The following is an 18,146-nucleotide window of genomic DNA, read 5'->3' on the forward strand; positions in this document are numbered from 1 at the left end:
AAAGAAAATCCTGTTAAAGATCACAAACACATTGCTAGATGTGACCCGGTTAAGGGATTTCCCTTAGATCTATTAGAATCTTCACTTTATTAGAAGTGACCTTGTCAATAGATTTCAAACACTCAACTAGAATGTTACCTTGCTAGAGGATTTACAAATAAGACTGTTAAGTCCACTTGGTTAACAGATTTTCTGTCACTTACAAAATAAACAATAGTAATAAACTATATCTGCAACTTCACATCTCAAATGCTAAAGCAGATTCTATTTTGCTCAAAACAATCTTGTGCCAAGATTTATCTAGTCCCTTGATGGGCTTGCTGGGGTTCACTATCTATTCTTCAATCAGATCTTTAAGCTTCTATGCTTGGTTAATGTTACTGTAGCATCATTGTGCATATAATTTCCCACATACATTGTTCATCAACAATTCCTTATTTATAAACAATCTTAACTGCTTAATCTCCTTGATCACATTACCCTATGATCAATCTTTGCCATTAGATCATCAAACTTGACTAGGTTCAATGTATCCTTCGATCTATAAAATGTTTTACTTCACCTAGGAACTTGCATTCCTTCCTTGGAACTTGTGCTAGGTTATTGTAGTTCAATTAGTGTTGTAGATCTGACTCTAGAATTTTCAAAGCCGTAGATCCTTTAACAAATTTCTTGCATGACATACCAATCATTTAATCATCACCAGCTCATCAGCTTCCTTCATTAAATAATACTTTTACTCATCCAATGCTCTCTATTATAACTCAGTTGTTACTCAGTTAATACTAAACTTCACGCAGTAGACATTCTATCTTCATTAACTGATATCGATAACCTTAGGGTTTACCGACTAGGTTCCTTAGGGTTTACCGACTAGGTTCTTTGCTCGGTGACATAGTATAGTATTAAACTTACAATCAACAACATATGTAGGATATCAAAACAATCTCCACAACATGATCTCATCATTTTCTAACTTGGTAATAGTTCCCCATTGAATAAATTTTATCTCCTCTCAATAGCATATTCTTTCTGTGTCACTTACCGACATCTTAATTCTCATCAAAACATTCTTCTCAAGATATGGCAACATCATATTGAATCAGAAAATCAATTTCTTGACATCAATGACAAAACAATATTATTAAGATAGTAATCATCCTTCTTCAGTTATATCAATAATCTTCAAAAACCTTCTTAATATCCTGAATACCAAGAATCTCTTGTCTATTGATATGCCAACAATCTCCCCCTTTGGCATTGATGGCAATACCAACTTTTAAATGGTAATACCAACTTGAGTTATTCAATTTGATTCAGATTCAGATTGTTGTATAGATCTTCCCTATTATCCTTGATTTGTTAAAAAATTTCATCTGAAGTCTTCTCCCCCTGTCATTAGTCTTCTATTATCTTCTCTGATAAGACTTCTCAATTTATTGTTCTTCACCATTTAATCTTCTCCCCCTTTGACAACAATGCCAAAAAGTAAAAAAGAACTAAATCATGAAGTCTTTCCCTGTATGATTTCCTGTTTCTTGCACACCTTTAGAAATACCTCCTAAAGTGTGTAAAACAACATCAATCCAAAAATAATATTCTGTAGATTCATCAAATTGATGCTTTCACCGAACTCTGCTAGTGAGTAGAAGATAGGGGTAGGACCCCTAACTTGCTTCAGAGATACTCAAAAGTGTCTCTTGGTAGTGGCTTTGTGAAGATGTCTACAATTTACTCTTTTGTGCTAATATATTCTAGCACAACTTTCTTTTCTTGAACTTCTTCTCTGAGATAATGATACTTGATAGAAATATGTTTTGTCTTGGAGTGCATTACCGGATCCTTTGAAATGTTAATGGCACTAGTATTATCACAGAATATAGTTACTGGCTCGGTAACTTTCTCATTTATACCTTCCAATAGTTGTTTGATCCATGCTATATTGGTGCAATTCAATTTTGCAGCAACATATTCAGCTTCTATTGTTGACTATGAAATGCATCCTTGTTTCTTGCTAAGCCAACTAACTAGTCTTCTTCCTAAAAAGAAAGCTCCGCCACTTGTGCTCTTCCTGTCATCAATGTTGCCTGCCCAATCACCATCAGTATAGACTTTTAAATCAAAATCATTCCTCTTTTCATATACTAAGCCATAATCTTCAGTTCCTCTTAGGTATCTAAAAATTCTCTTGATTGCTATCATATGGGTTTCTTTGGAATCTACAAAAAATCTTACAACAATACCTACTACATGTGCTATATCCAGTCTACTGTGCACAAGATATTGTAGCTTTCCAATCATGGATTGGTAAAGTGTCTCATCAACAGATGTAGATTCATCATTCCTTGATAGCTTATAGTTGGTAGTCATAGGAGTACTTATAGGTTTAGAATCCTCCATTTGAAATTTCTTCAAGATTTCCTTTATGTATTTGGACTGAGTAATGAAAATCTCATCTTTCATTTGCAGTATCTGTAAACCTATAAAATACTTTATCTCACCAATTAGAGACATCTCAAATTCTTTGCACATCTCATTACCAAAGTTCTTGCATAGAGAGTCATTTCCACAAAATATAATATCATTAACAAATATTGTTGAAATCAGTATTCCATTGTCTTCATCATTCTTCATGTACATATTGTTGTTTTCACTTGTTCTTATAAAACCAATCTTGATTAAATAAGAATGCAATCTCTCATACCATGCTCTAGGTGCTTGTTTGAGACCATATAAAGCTTTGTTCAATTTACATACCTGATCTTTATTCTTGTCTTCAACAAATCCTTCAGGTTGTTCAATTTAAACTTCTTCTTCTAGTATACCATTCAAAAATGCAGATTTGACATCCATTTTATATACCTTGAAATTCTTGAAAGCCACATATGCCAACAATGTTCTTACTCCCTCAAGTCTAGAAACAGGTGAAAAAGTCTCACCATAATCTATTCCTTCTTCTTGAGCATAACCTTTGCAAACTAGTCTTGCTTTGTTCTGAATGACCTCACCTTTTCCATTTAGCTTGTTTCTGAAGATCCACTTTGTACCAATTACATTTTTGTCCTTCAGTCTTGGGACCAGTGTCCATGTGTCATTCTGCTTGATTTGATCAATCTCTTCTATCATAGCATTTACCCAATCTTCATTGTTAAATGTCTCTTTTACTATTCTCGGTTCAAATTCAGATATCAAACATGTCTTTTGTCTTAGTTTGTTCCTTGTCATCACTGGATCATCCTTATCTCCTATAATTTGACTTGATGCATGATGTCTTCTGACATATTTGGCTAATACAGGCTCGATAGGCTCTATATGATCTTCTTCATCACTCAGTAACTAGATATTCTCTTCATTTTCTTCAGTGACTTTCTCGGTAGGACTTGTGGTTGAACATAGACAAATTCTTCATAATCTTCTAGTTCTTTGGAATTTCCTTCATTATTTTTGTCTGCAAATTCATCAATTTTCACATTTGCACATTCCACTATTTTGTTAGATGATTTGATCAGACATTTGAATGCTTTACTTCTAGAAGAATAACCAAGAAATGTTCCTTCTTCACTTTTCTGATCAAACTTTCCATTTTTGTCATCTTTGTGAACATAGCATCTAATACCAAAGATTTTAAAATAGCTTACATTAGGTTTCTTGTCATACCAGATTTCATACGGTGTCTTCATAGTTCCTTTCTTCAGTTGTACTCGGTTTAGGGTATAAACTACAGTGCTGATTGCTTCTCTCCAAAATGTTTATGGAACCTTCTTTTCAATCATCAGGGTTCTGGCACAATCTACAATAGATCTATTTCTTCTCTTAGCTATCCCATTTTTCTATGAAGTTCTCAGTGCAGAGACTTGTCTTTTTATACCATGATCATTGCAGAATAAGTTAAATTCATCAGAAGTGATCTCACCTCCTCTATTAGATCTAAGACACTTCAGTTGTCTTCCTGTTTCATCTTCAACTCTTGCCTTGTACCATTTGAACATTTGAAAAGCTTCTGATTTCTCTTTTAAAAACATAACTGACATCGTCCTTGAGTATTTATTCACAAATAATATGAAATATTTATCACCATAATAACTCTAAACTTTCATAGGACCACAAAGATCAAAATGCACAAGATCTAAAATTCCCTTGGAAGTGTAAGACTTACTTATAAAGCTTGATCTTGTCATCTTACCCATCTGGCATCCTTGACATATAGCATTCTTAGGTTCTTCCAAACTCGATAGACCTCTTAGTTGGTTCTTCTCACTTATTTTGATCAGATTATCAAAATTTACATGACAAAACCTTTTATGCCATAACTAGGTATCTTCTATTCTTGCATAAAGACATTTGTTCTGAGTTGAATCAAGGTGAAATGTGTTACCTTTTTTTGTATCCTGGTAGCAGCTAACTTTCCATGCTTGTCATGAACTTTGAGAATTCCTTTCTGAAATTCTATTCGATAACCTGTATTGTTTAGCTATTCTACACTCAACAAATTGTATTTCAAACCTTCAACCTAGTATACATCATCACATTTAGCATTTTCAAGAAGTGTGATAGAACTTTTACCTTTTACCAGACATGGTTCATCATTACCAAATCTTACATAGCCTCCATCATAATGTTCTAATTTAACAAACTTGTGTTTATCACCTATCATGTGATGTGAACATCCACTATCTATGATCCAAGAATCATTATTATTTATGTGAGATATTAGGGCTTTTTCTTCATACCTTTCTTCATCTGATCCATCCTTAATAGCCACATAAACAACTTCCTCTATGTCGGTTTCATCAAATTTATCATCATTGTATTCCTCATTAGCTACTAAGCATGTCTTTCTATCTCTTCTTCTGAAATCTCGGTATCCTTTGTAGTGATTGTCTTTCTATCTGTCATCTCGATAGTCTCTCTTTTCACTAGATTGTTTTTCAGGACAGTTTGAAGCCATATGTCCTATTTTATCACAATTGAAACATTTCAAAGGTAGCTTTCCTTTATACTTACCTTTGCCTCTCGGTAGCCTCCTGGCTAATAATGCTTCAAACTCTTCTTGCTTTCTGATTTCCTTATACAGTTTGTGAACTTCTTCCATGTTCTTATGAAATCTTTCACTTGCTCCACTGTGATTCCCTTCAAAATACGTACTCATTCTATCATTGTAATCATTAGATTCACCAAGATGAAAAGAATTGAATGTAGATTCAACTTTATTTACCGAATACCCATTGTTATCAAAATTACTTAACTCAAATGCATGTAGCTTACCGATAGTAGCATCTAAAGAAACTGGCATGTTTGGTAGAGACGTCAATTCATTGATTGCAGAGACTCAGATTGCATAAGTAGGTAAAAGGGTTCCCAACAACTTACTTGTAACATCCTTTTCTTCAATGGTTCCTCCTGCTCCTTTGATTTGATTCACAGTCTCCTTTAACCTTGTACTGTATTGGGTTATGTTCTCACCTTCATTCATTCTCATAGATTCAAGTTGTCCTCTTAAACTATCCACTTTTTCTCTTTGAACATGTTCATCACCACCATAAACAGATATGAGCTTAGCCCATATTGTCTTTGCATCATTATAGCCTTCTAGATCATTAAACTCTGAGTTGGTCAATGTTGATGTTATTTCGATCATTGCTTGAGTATGTTCTTGCTTGGCCTTTATCTCTTCCATTGTCATTGGGTAAGTGCTCGGTGCAACATAATCATTCTCCAGATAATATGTAGCATATTCTCTAATTCTTGATAGGTGTAGCTTCATCCTTTTTTTCCATGTGGAGAAACTTGACTTGTTCAGCTTTGGGGCATCCCTCTTATACATCTTCGAATCTTGACTCAAGTACCTTCAAACTTTTCTTTCTAGAGTCCAAAGCTTTGATACCAATTGTGAAGTTCAGATGCCAATAGCTAACTAGACGAGAGGGGGGGGTGAATCATACAAACTTAAACTTCAATATAATAAATAGATTCAACCTTGGTAACCTCTACTTCAGCTATATAACCAGAACTGTAAAACATGGTAACTCATGAACATAAAATCATCATAACACATATAACACCATATTTAATGTGGAAACCCAAATAGGGAAAAACCACTATGGGATTTTGGACCCACTAAGAAATATACTCTTTTAGAGTATGCCCGGTTAAAAGAAAATCCTGTTAAAGATTACAAACACATTGCTAGATGTGACCCAGTTAAGGGATTTCCCTCAAATCTGTTAGAATCTTCACTTTGTTAGAAGTGACCTTGTCAAAGGATTTCAAACACTCAACTAGAATGTTACCTTGCTAGAGGATTTACAAATAAGATTGTTAAGTCCACTCGGTTAACAGATTTTCTGTCACTTACAAAATAAACAACAGTAATAAACTATATCTGCAACTTCACATCTCAAATGCTAAAGCAGATTCTATTTTACTCAAAACAATCTTGTGACAAGATTTATCTAGTCCCTTGATTGGCTTGCTGGGCTTCACTATCTCTTCTTCAATTAGATCTTAAAGCTTTTGTGCTCGGTTACTATTAGTATAGTATCACTATGCATGCAATTGCTCGCATACATTGTTCATCAACAATTCCTTATTTATAAACAATTTTAACTGCTTAATCTCCTTGATCACATTACCCTATGATCAATCTTTTCCGTTAGATCATCAAACTTGACTAGGCTTAATGTATCCTTCAATTTGTAAAATGTTTTGCTTTGCCTAGGAACTTGCATTCCTTCCTTGGAACTTGTGCTAGGTTATTGCGGTTCAATCAGTGTTGTAGATCTGACTCTAGAATTTTCAAAGCCGTAGATCCTTTAACAAATTTCTTGCATGACATACCAATCATTTAATCATCACCAGCTCATCAGCTTCCTTCATTAAATAATACTTTTATTCATCCAATGCTCGCTGTTATAACTTAGTTGTTACTCGGTTAATACTAAACTTCACTTGGTAGACATTCTATCTTCATTAACCAATATCGATAACCTTAGGGTTTACTGACTAGGTTCCTTGCTCGATGACATATTATAGTATTAAACTTACAATCAACAACATATGTAGGATATAAAAACAATCTAAACAACATGATCTCATCATTGTCTAACTCGATAATAGTTTCCCATTAAATAACTTTTATCTCCCCTCAATTGCATATTCTTTCTGTGTCACTTGCCGACATCTTAATTCTCATCAAAACATTCTTCTCAAGATATGGCAACATCATATTGAATCAGAAAATTAATTTCTTGACATCAATGACAAAACAATATTATTAAGACAGTAATCATCCTTTTTCAGTGATATCAATAATCTTCAACAACCTTCTCAATATCCTCAATACTAACAATCTCCTATCTATTGATATGCCAACACTAGTTGCCTTTGATCTTTCAGCCCCCTATACATATGTGGCCATTGTTGGGATGTAAGGTTATAGATCAACCCTATGAAGCAGCTACAGAGGAGACCGGATGGTCCAGATTAGAAAAGATGAAAGGGTTTTATTGGAATTTACCTTCAGGCAGAACGGGTCAAGGAACCATTGGTGACCTAAGAGTTAGTGCGAGAATCAAGAATTTTCCTCTTGCTGGAGGATCACCAAGACTTTAAGTTGGGGGGCATGATGAGTTGAGAAATTAGCATATTTTTATCCCCAAAACTCTTAATTTTTTCTCATATTTTGATTTACATAATAGTAATGATGTATCAAAAGTTGACTATACGTATTTCAGATGTTAGCCTGAACCTATTAAAACATGTTTTGCCTTTGCCAGTTTGTTCCTATAGCCATGTTATTCATTCATGTTTCCATGCGGATTGTCTTAGGAAATATCATGTGTGGAATTAATAGATGTTTTGATTAATTAAAATAGGTGTGTATGTTCTTGTATGTTCTTTCTTTTGAATTGCAGGAATAAATGGATGCTACTGAGAAGACTCTCCTATCATGCCAGTTGCAGAAAGAGATATTTAAGGAGGAGACTGAAAGATCAAATTAGTAGAAATGTTGATGAGCATAAGGAATGACATAGGAAAACTAATTGTGCAATGCTTATTGATGTCTTACTTAAGTAGACATTAGTGTTGTAAATACCACCACAATGTGTTATGACTATGGTTCGGTTTAGATCCACATTATCAATGACTTAACTTTGGCTAGTTCCTTTCTTGATTAGTTATCCACCTCTTCTTATCGGTGTGATCTGTGTAGTAGGAAGTACTTGTTTTCTTTTAAATAAAGGTCTTTATCTCTTTTTGTAGGTTAGATAGAAAAGAGAAGAAGCAGAGCAGGGGATTTTAGAAATAAAGTTACAAGTGTTTTGAGTTTCTGTTGATTTTGAATCATGTAATGACTTCCAAAGAAAAATGAATAAATATATGTTATTCTGAGCACTTAGAGTTGTTTTTGGGAAGCCTAGAATCACTCATCGAAGGAGGCCCACTTGGTGAGTGTTCCTATGCCTTTTTAAAATTATTTTTCATCTTTAGCTACATTAGACATTCTTGCATTGAATTTTCCTACATCCATTGGAAGCAGATCCATTGACTGTTCCTACAGCTAAACCAAAACATAGTAATTCTTGTTTGGCAGCATTGAACTTAGCCAGTATTGCTTGAATGAATTTATGTTAATGCAAAAGTTTTCATATAGCCTTTCAATAGTTTTAATTGTTTCTTATCTTTTCTGCATAGATGTTAGTTGCTACAGTAATGCAGGGTAGTTATTGCAAGAACCTAGTGCATATATAGTGCAGACCTATTTCAAGTATTACGTCCTTGGGTTGACAATAAAATGAACACTAGTTATGAAAATAGTGAATTTACAAAGTGAATGTCCAAACTTCGGGTTGAGACTTCAACTAGAGTTATTAATCTTATTATTGGGTTGAACAATAGTGCTTTTACAAACATGTCCATCATGGAAATTGTAGCTACAAATTAAAACTTCTTTATTCTTTGGGCTTGGATGTTGTCCATTACTACATAGTAAATCTACTTGGAAATTGGAAATCCTTTTCAACATATCAATTCTATGGATATGCTGCACTCTTGGGGGTGGATGAGACCACGTATGTTTGAGTTCATTTTATCAAACTAGCCATGACTTCTAAGTGCTTCCATAGTATGCATACATGACTATAATCTATTAATGCTTTTGTTTCATCTTCTCTTTATAGCACATGATGAGATTTGTTCTTTAGGGTTCATATCATAGCATTAGCTTTCCAAATTCTCTAATTGATAGATAGTGTGTAACTCATTATAAAATGTGAGGAGAAAACATAAATGCACCTGTGATAAACCTCTTGCACACTCAAACTTAAGATTACAGAATAAACCACCTCTAAATTAAATTTTGAAAATAAATTAGAAAATAATCTCTAACTTTATCAGAATAATAAGTTAATTTCTGACCCATGTTGTAATTAAAATTTACATGGGATAAATAATAGCTAAAGATTAATTTACATTCAAATTAAAAACTACAAAATTGAGATTAAATTACCAGCAGCAAGGCAAATATAATCAATTACCAAATTATTAACTTTTTTGATAAAAATGCAAGGGTTCCTATGAAATGTAATCAAATCCATAAAGTTACTCACTCTTGATCAAATTCACAAATAAAATAAATACGTTTTTAAAACAAAATCTAAACAAAATAATACTTGTCGATTTCTCACTTTTACAGTTACCAGCAATTCATCAACAATTCAATTTTGTTCTCTCTTGGACTGTGGGGAGATAGTGTAAAGACTAGAATGAGCAGATAAAATGATAACAAAAATAGAATAAAGCAATAACAAGAGACAACACACGATTTATCGTGTTTTGGAAAATTTGCCTACATCCACACTCAAAGCAAGGAATCACTTCATTAATCAACTGTAATACATGGGCTACACATGGCCATTATATAATTATATTCAGATATGAAATGAATAGTTGGGAGAACATGAGTGGTCATGTGGCCGTTGGGCTTCACATTCCCAACAATCTCCCCTGTGAAGACCAACCAGCACAACCATGCACTATGACACCCTACTTCCATTTTGAAACTCACATTACAACTAGCCCGCAAGACTTTAACTTTGTGAACTCTTGTTTATGTATACTGCGGGTAAGCCTTCTCGAAATCAATTCAAACTCCTCAAAGTCTAACAGCTGAACATCTTCACTTACAACTTTCTCAGACACAAATGCACCCAAAAATTCATAACCGATAGCAGGTGCAAAATATACTCCTGCATTAGAATCTCTTGCTTTTGCTCCTATTCTCCCTCACAATAGAAAATCATGGCAAACATTAAGTAACACCTTCACATTCTCTAGCCACATAATCTCCATGTGTTCCTCCACATTACAGCCATGTCTATGCAACTGCACATCCACGCTATCACACAACATCAAGTACAAAACAACCTACTCATGGGTGACCCACATTTTGTTACACACATGGTCTGTTAAATGCATCATCGAATAATAGTGTAACACTTCTCTAATCATGTCCAAAAATAGAGGAGCATTGTTATTGGCCTCTTTCCCAAGCTTTTTTGGTAATAGAAGGCAATAAATATAGGGCAATATAGCTCTGTTGGCAACTATCATGGAAACCAACAACTTACATAGCTCTTTATCATTTCTATTAGCCAATTGTAGGACCTCAGTGGCAAGATACTCTGAAATAGAAACCATATAGATAGGAGCCCCAATGCCTAAGCACTCTACATATTTCCTTGTCTTGAGAAAGTGAGCAATTCGACCTACCTCTTCATCAACCTCATGATCTTGATGGTGGGTATACAGCTACCACTGCCAATCTGAGAGAGAAACCTCCTTTTGTAATTGATAAGCATTCTACCCAAAAATGGATGTCGGTGGAATTTGAACAATAGGTACAAAATTAACACCTGTCTATTTGTGGGCAAAGAAACATTGGTTATTATCAAACCATAGATTGTCCTCCTCCAGTCTCATGATTTCTTTCACAACACTGGCATATAGTAATGCCTTCATGGAATCATTGCAAGCATAAACATAGCCCACACAGGGATCTTTATCATTACTAACCTTTGTCATACTCATGTCGTTATTCTTCTCCAAATGAACCATCTTAGATTGTGATCTTTCATCTAAATTCTTTGTTATAGTTTCCATTACTGTAGTCTTCTTGTTATCCACATTTTCCCAAGGCACCATTATGAAAGAACTATTGAAATGCCCAGTTGAAAATTCTCATTCACTATGCAAAGAACTGGAATCAAGTATATTTACTACGATTTCCTTCCTGTAATGTCCAAGTTGACCTCTGTATATGGCTCTAAAACCGTCTTGCCCGAGCATTTGCACATCATCAAATGATTGGCTTGCGGCCTTGAGGTGGCGATAAGTGAACTTTCGTAGATGAACCAAAGCTGCTTCTTTCTCCACTGGACAAGAATCTTGAGTCCAAATTCCCTTTACTCTCCTAAGAAGGAGCACCACATCTAGTTGTACTGCAAGTACACTCTGCTCAATAGCCTATAATATTGTGATCAAATTATCTTCATCCTTAGATGCTCCACCTCTCCCTCAACCTCAGGGAAAGCCTCCCTTAAATATTTCTCATGTTCTTTTGTCATGATCCCTTGGTGGTGTCAAAAACCCCAAACAACTTATTGCTCAAAGAACTATGTAGGTCAATGAGGGCATCAAAATTGAGACTATTACTGCTAGTCCTGAAGAAGGTTCACACCGTCGATTTCAGAAGAGGTTGTGAAAACATTGAAGAAGTAACCTCAAAAGGATGTGAGGTTGCTAAGTTCCCAAACCTAGAAATGTCGATACGCTCTATTCTTGTCGCATCAAACCAAGAATCCTCCTTGGCACTGAGCGATGAAGACTGGGAGAAATCATGGGGAGCAACCAAGTCCCCTTTACCATGAGCACAGAGGGAACCAATAACAATGAATGCCTTGAATCGCATTCTATGCCCTGTCCTTGTTTGCTTTAGCTCTTTAGTTTCTATGGTTGCCATGGCCACTTTGGGAGCAGGAGGAATCTCCATCTCGACATTACTCTGAAACGTTGATTCAAGTTGCTCCTTCACACATCTCTTCTCAACTTCAGGTTGTTCATTATCTAGAGTGACACTATCATCCACATCCGTCCAATCAGGTTGGTGAACCTTATCTTCCTTCTCTCCTTGTGATGCCTAAAATCATTTAGAGCAATGTTCATTGTCCTCAACTCCCATTAATGGATGCTTCTGCTTCAAACCAGAAAACTAACTTTTATCTTGCACTTCTTCATCCAGGTCCATAGGCTCATAGGCTTCTATGAAATTATTTGTGCAAAGGTTGTCATCATCATGGGTGTGCCTCTTTATTTTTACCAAGGCCATGCCATCGGCAGAGCTCTCCAAAGCCACAATTTCTCCCAGGCTTCCTTGCTCTACTACCTCACTCCAATCTGCACCCTCCTCATCCTGGGAGTCAACAACAGATTCAACTTGGGTCTCTGATGGCATACATTCTTCCTCCCACAATCTCTTAGGTTCATCCTTTTAAACAAAAACCTCTTTTCTAGCATCTTTCTACTCAGGAATTCCAACGTCTATATAGGGACTATCACGACGTTCAACCTTCACCACACAAATGCCAATAACTTCTCGACCATTAACAGTCTGGTCAATAAGTGCCAAGGGGAGAGAAAATAAGAATCCAACATCCTTTTCTTTCATTGGATTCTCCTCTTCAACTAGGTTCCCCTCTTTCTTCCAACCATCCCACCAATGTACGCAGTGCTTCAAGCATACTTTACATGGAACGTGAAACTGCCATAGAAGTTATAAGTTTTACCTTCTCCTTCTTCCTCCATCTCTGCTCAAGCCAACATGGCTCTGATACCAAGTGTAAAGATTAGAATGAGCAGAGAAAATGATAACAAAAATAGAATAAAGCAATAACAAGAGACAACACATGATTTATCATGGTTCGACAAATTTTCCTACATCCACACTCAAAGCAAGGAATCACTTCATTAATCAACTCTAATACATGGGCTGCACACAACCATTATATAATCATATTTAGATATGAAATGAATAGTTGGGAGAATGTGAATGGTCAGATGACTGTTGGGCTTCACATTCCCAATAGATAGGCCATTCGATTGCACATATAAATTTATTTTTTTTCACGCTGACTATAAGTCTATACTTTAGTTGAACAATGATATAAAGAACTACAACATTAGCCAAATACTCAATTTTACATTTCAATATTCGCTAATTTTAGTAAAAAGCAAATTTCAAACCTTTTATTCCACACCTATAACAAATTTCAACATGCAACCGATATTTTTATTAAACCACCTGAAAACTATATGCTTCTAAAATCTCAAATTTTGCAAATTTTAATTGTTGTTGGAAATGAATTTTTTATGATAGGTTACTATAATTAGTTGCACACAAATTCATATAGGACTGATTCACATAAAATTTTCCCTACTAAGAATCTGACTAGTATTTCATAGTTATTATCAGCTACTGCCAAATTATGTGTTGTCACTATGATGACTGGCTGCCAGAATTAAAAGGATATTAAGGGCAGTTGTAAACACTTAATTGATGCACTATACCCTATGAATCTTGTATGGAAAAAAATTAGAATTGATCCGTAATAAAAATAAAAAAACATTTTCTCTATATTTTCTCTTAAACTTATGAAACCATTTCAAAATTAATTGGATCATATTTACCTTTGGAAAATATAATCACTCGAAAACTCTCACAATTCGACTACAAGCTATATATATCACGACTTCGAAATGTCAAATAAGAAAATTTCAAGCAATAGTACTGTGGAAGTTGGACTAAAATTCACCACCTACCAAATTAATCCTCAGGCTCCACTTATATCATTTTTTCTATAACATATTATTTTTCAATATCAATTTAATGGACAATTTAATATTGAGTAATTTCTATGTCAAATCCTTCTTGTGTATGGATTCACACTAAACTGGTCTTTGGAAAACTGTTCATGGTATTTGATGATCATAATGATTTTCTTTGATATGTAAAAGTGCACATATTGTTGAAGTGTTTTTTATATAAAACAACTACAATATTTGTTTTACGAGATTAATATGTGGAGATATCTTAATTTTATGAGATTTTGAAATATATATATAATATTAGTACATCTTAATAAAACAAAATAATTTAGAAATAAAATCTGTATATACATAATCTCTTGTATTCACAATAGCTGCCAACCTTAACTCACACACACTAAGAAATATATTAAGTCTAGAAAATATAAGTTAATTTTGAGTGTTTAACACATTTAAGTCTACGCACTGACAAATAAAATGAATTAATTTGAAGAATGTAACTTAAAATTTGCAGCAATTATAATCTTATACTTCTTATATTCAAGAATTTGTAATAGTGCCATCTACACATAATTACAGGAAATTTCTCCAATTTTCGATTATAGTAAAACATATCCTTTACCATATTTAACTTTAGAGTTACTTTATCACCTCCCCAATTTATACTCCTAATGTAGTTATAATCTTATACTTCTTATATTCAAGAATTTGTTGTAGTGCCATCTACACATAATTACGGGAAATTTCTCCAATTTTCTATTATAGTAAAACATATCCTTTACCATATTTCACTTTAGAGTTACTTTATTACCTCCCCAATTTATGCTCCTAACGCAGCCAGGAAGTACTTAGCTTAGGTTTTAGATATTACCAAAAGCACTTAAGTGTCATCTTCTATTTTGCTTAAATAGCTCTGCCCACAATTTTGATAGGTAAATGAAATTTTATTAAAATCTCAAATTTCAAATGATACATTAAAATAATGACTTGGACATACAACTGTTAGGGTTAGCAAGTGGCCTTTCCAGTTTCTAAAGTTAAAACTTAAATTGAGAAGAAAAGCATATAATAGGATGAATACAATTTATAAACTAGGTAGTACCAGCATTATGAAAGCTAAGGTAGTATAGATAAAATAAAAATGATTGTTGTCATTTAGTGACCATAAACAAATTTAAAGAAGCATAAAGAGAGGAACTGTAGGCGGGTTGCTAATGGGAATGCCAAAATTGTTGCTTTGTTTTGAAAATAATAATTTCCTCTAAGTCATCATTAAGTAAATGATCTTTCATATTATGAAAGATTATATTAATAAATAATTTATTGATTTATTTTGTAATGGAAAACTAACAAAAGACTTGGTAGCTAAAGTTTCTTTTTGGCTTCAAATTCTTAATATTAAAATGTGATGAAAATATCGATATCACCCGTCAATAATCTCAAATCCATTGGATTGGCCTAGAATATCTCAATTGAATATGGAACTTAATGATACATTAAAATCCCACATCATACCTTCAAATTTGGTTGTACAATAATTGCATCAAGAAATTTCATGATTGATGATATGGATGCACAATCAATATAACTTGATTAATTCATTCAATCTAAAATTTAAAGGGTCCTCCTTTAAGAAAACTATTCTCCTAATCACAATAGGTACAAAGGAAATCCAACTAATTTTTATGGCATAGGTAAGGATATAGGCTATAACATGATCCAAAGATGACAGTGGATCGATAAGATGAATCCATCCTCTTTCAAGAAGTTTGATTTATTCACTTGAGAAAGTGTATTTTGCTGAGGATATCCCAATCCTTTTGACCTTTTTATAAGGCATAGTAAGCCAAAAATAATGAGATTCATGACAAACATTGAACTTAATCAAATCAAGTAGATAGTCCTACTATGTAAATTCTAATAACGAATGGAAGAAGAGTAGAAACAAAACTCAAGATGGTTAATCTATCAAAATCAAGATTATCTTTTTATTATCCATTTTAAGTGTTCCTCAATTGAAACCTCTACAACTAGAGGAATAGTCATAATCCCATAATTAAAAAATTGAACATTGTATACTTGAAAAGAGTAACATTTGTAGCAGAGTCAAAAGATCATCCAAAATGGCATTTGTATTTGTTTAATGAAAAGAGTATGAAATACCAATATGTGAAAATGTGGTTGGTCATAACCACAATGTCCTAAGATCGTTTTAAAAATTGGTGAAAAATTAAGCTATTATAATATGTTAGTTAAAATAATACAATGTCCTATAGATTTGAAAAATAAAATGGTTCTCTTATCCTTAGACATGGGGACATGTACAATTTTCTTTTACAGGAGAGAGACAATCGCTAAAACTACTCATTGCTCCTTCATTTTGGGAAATAGTTGTGTATAGTTATACCATACTAATGGGTTAGGTTGATCAAATATATTAAAACTCTACTTGATTGTGTCCATTTTGAAAGCCTACAATTGCAAAAATAATAAAAAAATGTCATGGCGGTCTTGACATATGGTTAGACTTGGAATTTATGTTGGATATTGAAGGCATATGGGGAGATTGTCGGATATCATTATCATATGATGAACCAACATGTTGATATGATGATAATTTATGTTGTTATTTATGTCAATAAGTTCAATTGAACTAGTATGAAGAGGTATGAGGAGATTCTGTGAACCAGTGTCGGGGTTTCACTAAGTGTGATTATCAGTTTGTAGTCTCAACTCTATGGTTATCGGTTTGGTGATCCAGCTTGTGCGATGCAACCGATGAAACTCTATGATGAGTTAGCTAAGAGATGTGATTGAGGTGCCATGTTAGCCTTGTGCGTGTGAAGGATTGAGGCATGAGAAGATCGATCACGTTTGAAGTCTACCTTGGGAATGCTCATTCTTCTTAGTGGTATGCGAAGAGAGCATGATGGGTTACTGATTCCCATGAGTAGTGATGAATGAACAATGTAGATTGTCTTGTGGTCTATTTGAAATTGTAATGCTCTATGCAATGTGTTTGGATGGTCAAGATTGGATCGCCTCTATTGTAAACCTAAGATGTTTAGGGTTTAGGGTTTATGTTACCGACCTATTTGCTACCTTTAAGGTCGATGACGTTTGTTATTGTAAAGTTGTTGGCAAATGTTGTGTATGTATCCAAGTGAAGAGATACTTGATACTTGCCACACCAGTAAGAGGGCAACTGTAGAGTGTGATTGCAGAGTAGAGGATACAAAAAGGATCTGCCTTGGCATGTAGTGCTATTATCAGATCATAGTTTTTCCTGTTGTCTTCTAATCATTTCGACAGATGGAAAATCCCTTTACTGGGTAGCTTTAACAAGATAGTTGTAAAACCTATAACCAAGTGACTCAAGATCATTGAGTTCTTTAAATCCTCTATTGAGGTAACCTTGAACAGGGTATATAGCCATCCCTTAACCAAGTGATCTCTAACAGGATTAGTTCCTAACATAACCTTATTATAAAGTCTTTAACCTGACTAGGCTCCTAACAGGTTGAGCTTCAAAAGAGTTCAAAACAAGCTTGTGGGTATTCATCCCCACCATGGCTTTTCCCATTTGGGTTTCCATGTGAAAAATTTGTGTGTTATGCACTTTTCATGTGATGACTAAGTATTAAGTTGAAAGATTATGAATGCAGAGTTAATAGGTTATGGTATTACTAGCATACCACATGCATATGTTTATGGGTGAAGTTGATGTTGCATATTGATCATATTTGAAGTATTAAGACTTATCTATTTATGGTGTCTGATGTCTTATTGTGTTTAACTAGTATTGTCATGGTTAAGTTCAGTAATGGTGATAACCAGTTGGTTTTGCTTTAGCTAGATAAGTTGTTAAGAGAGTTTTTACCTATACTGATTCACCCCCCCTCTTAGTACCGGTTGGGGTATTTGTTGTTCATCATTATTCATCAATTGGTATCAGAGCATTCCAGGTCCTTGGTGATATAAGCTTAACTACTTGAGGTAAAAGATCCTATTGTAATGATGAAGAGGGAAGGTCCTAAGTTCAATAGAGATAACTTTAAGATATGGAAGGACAGAATGAAGATTTACATCAAGAGTATGGGTGCTCAAAATTGGGGCTATGTTGAGAATGCCTTTGTGACTCCCATTGGCACTTTGATTGATGATCAAAATAGAGAAATCTAGGAAAATGGGCAAGTCATGGAAGCCTTATCAGCAGCCTGTTAGATATTGAGTTTATTGATGTACAAGACAAGGACACTCCTAAG

This window comes from Cryptomeria japonica, chromosome 8 (genome assembly GCF_030272615.1).
Source record: "Cryptomeria japonica chromosome 8, Sugi_1.0, whole genome shotgun sequence".
In the NCBI taxonomy this organism is placed as follows: domain Eukaryota; kingdom Viridiplantae; phylum Streptophyta; class Pinopsida; order Cupressales; family Cupressaceae; genus Cryptomeria; species Cryptomeria japonica.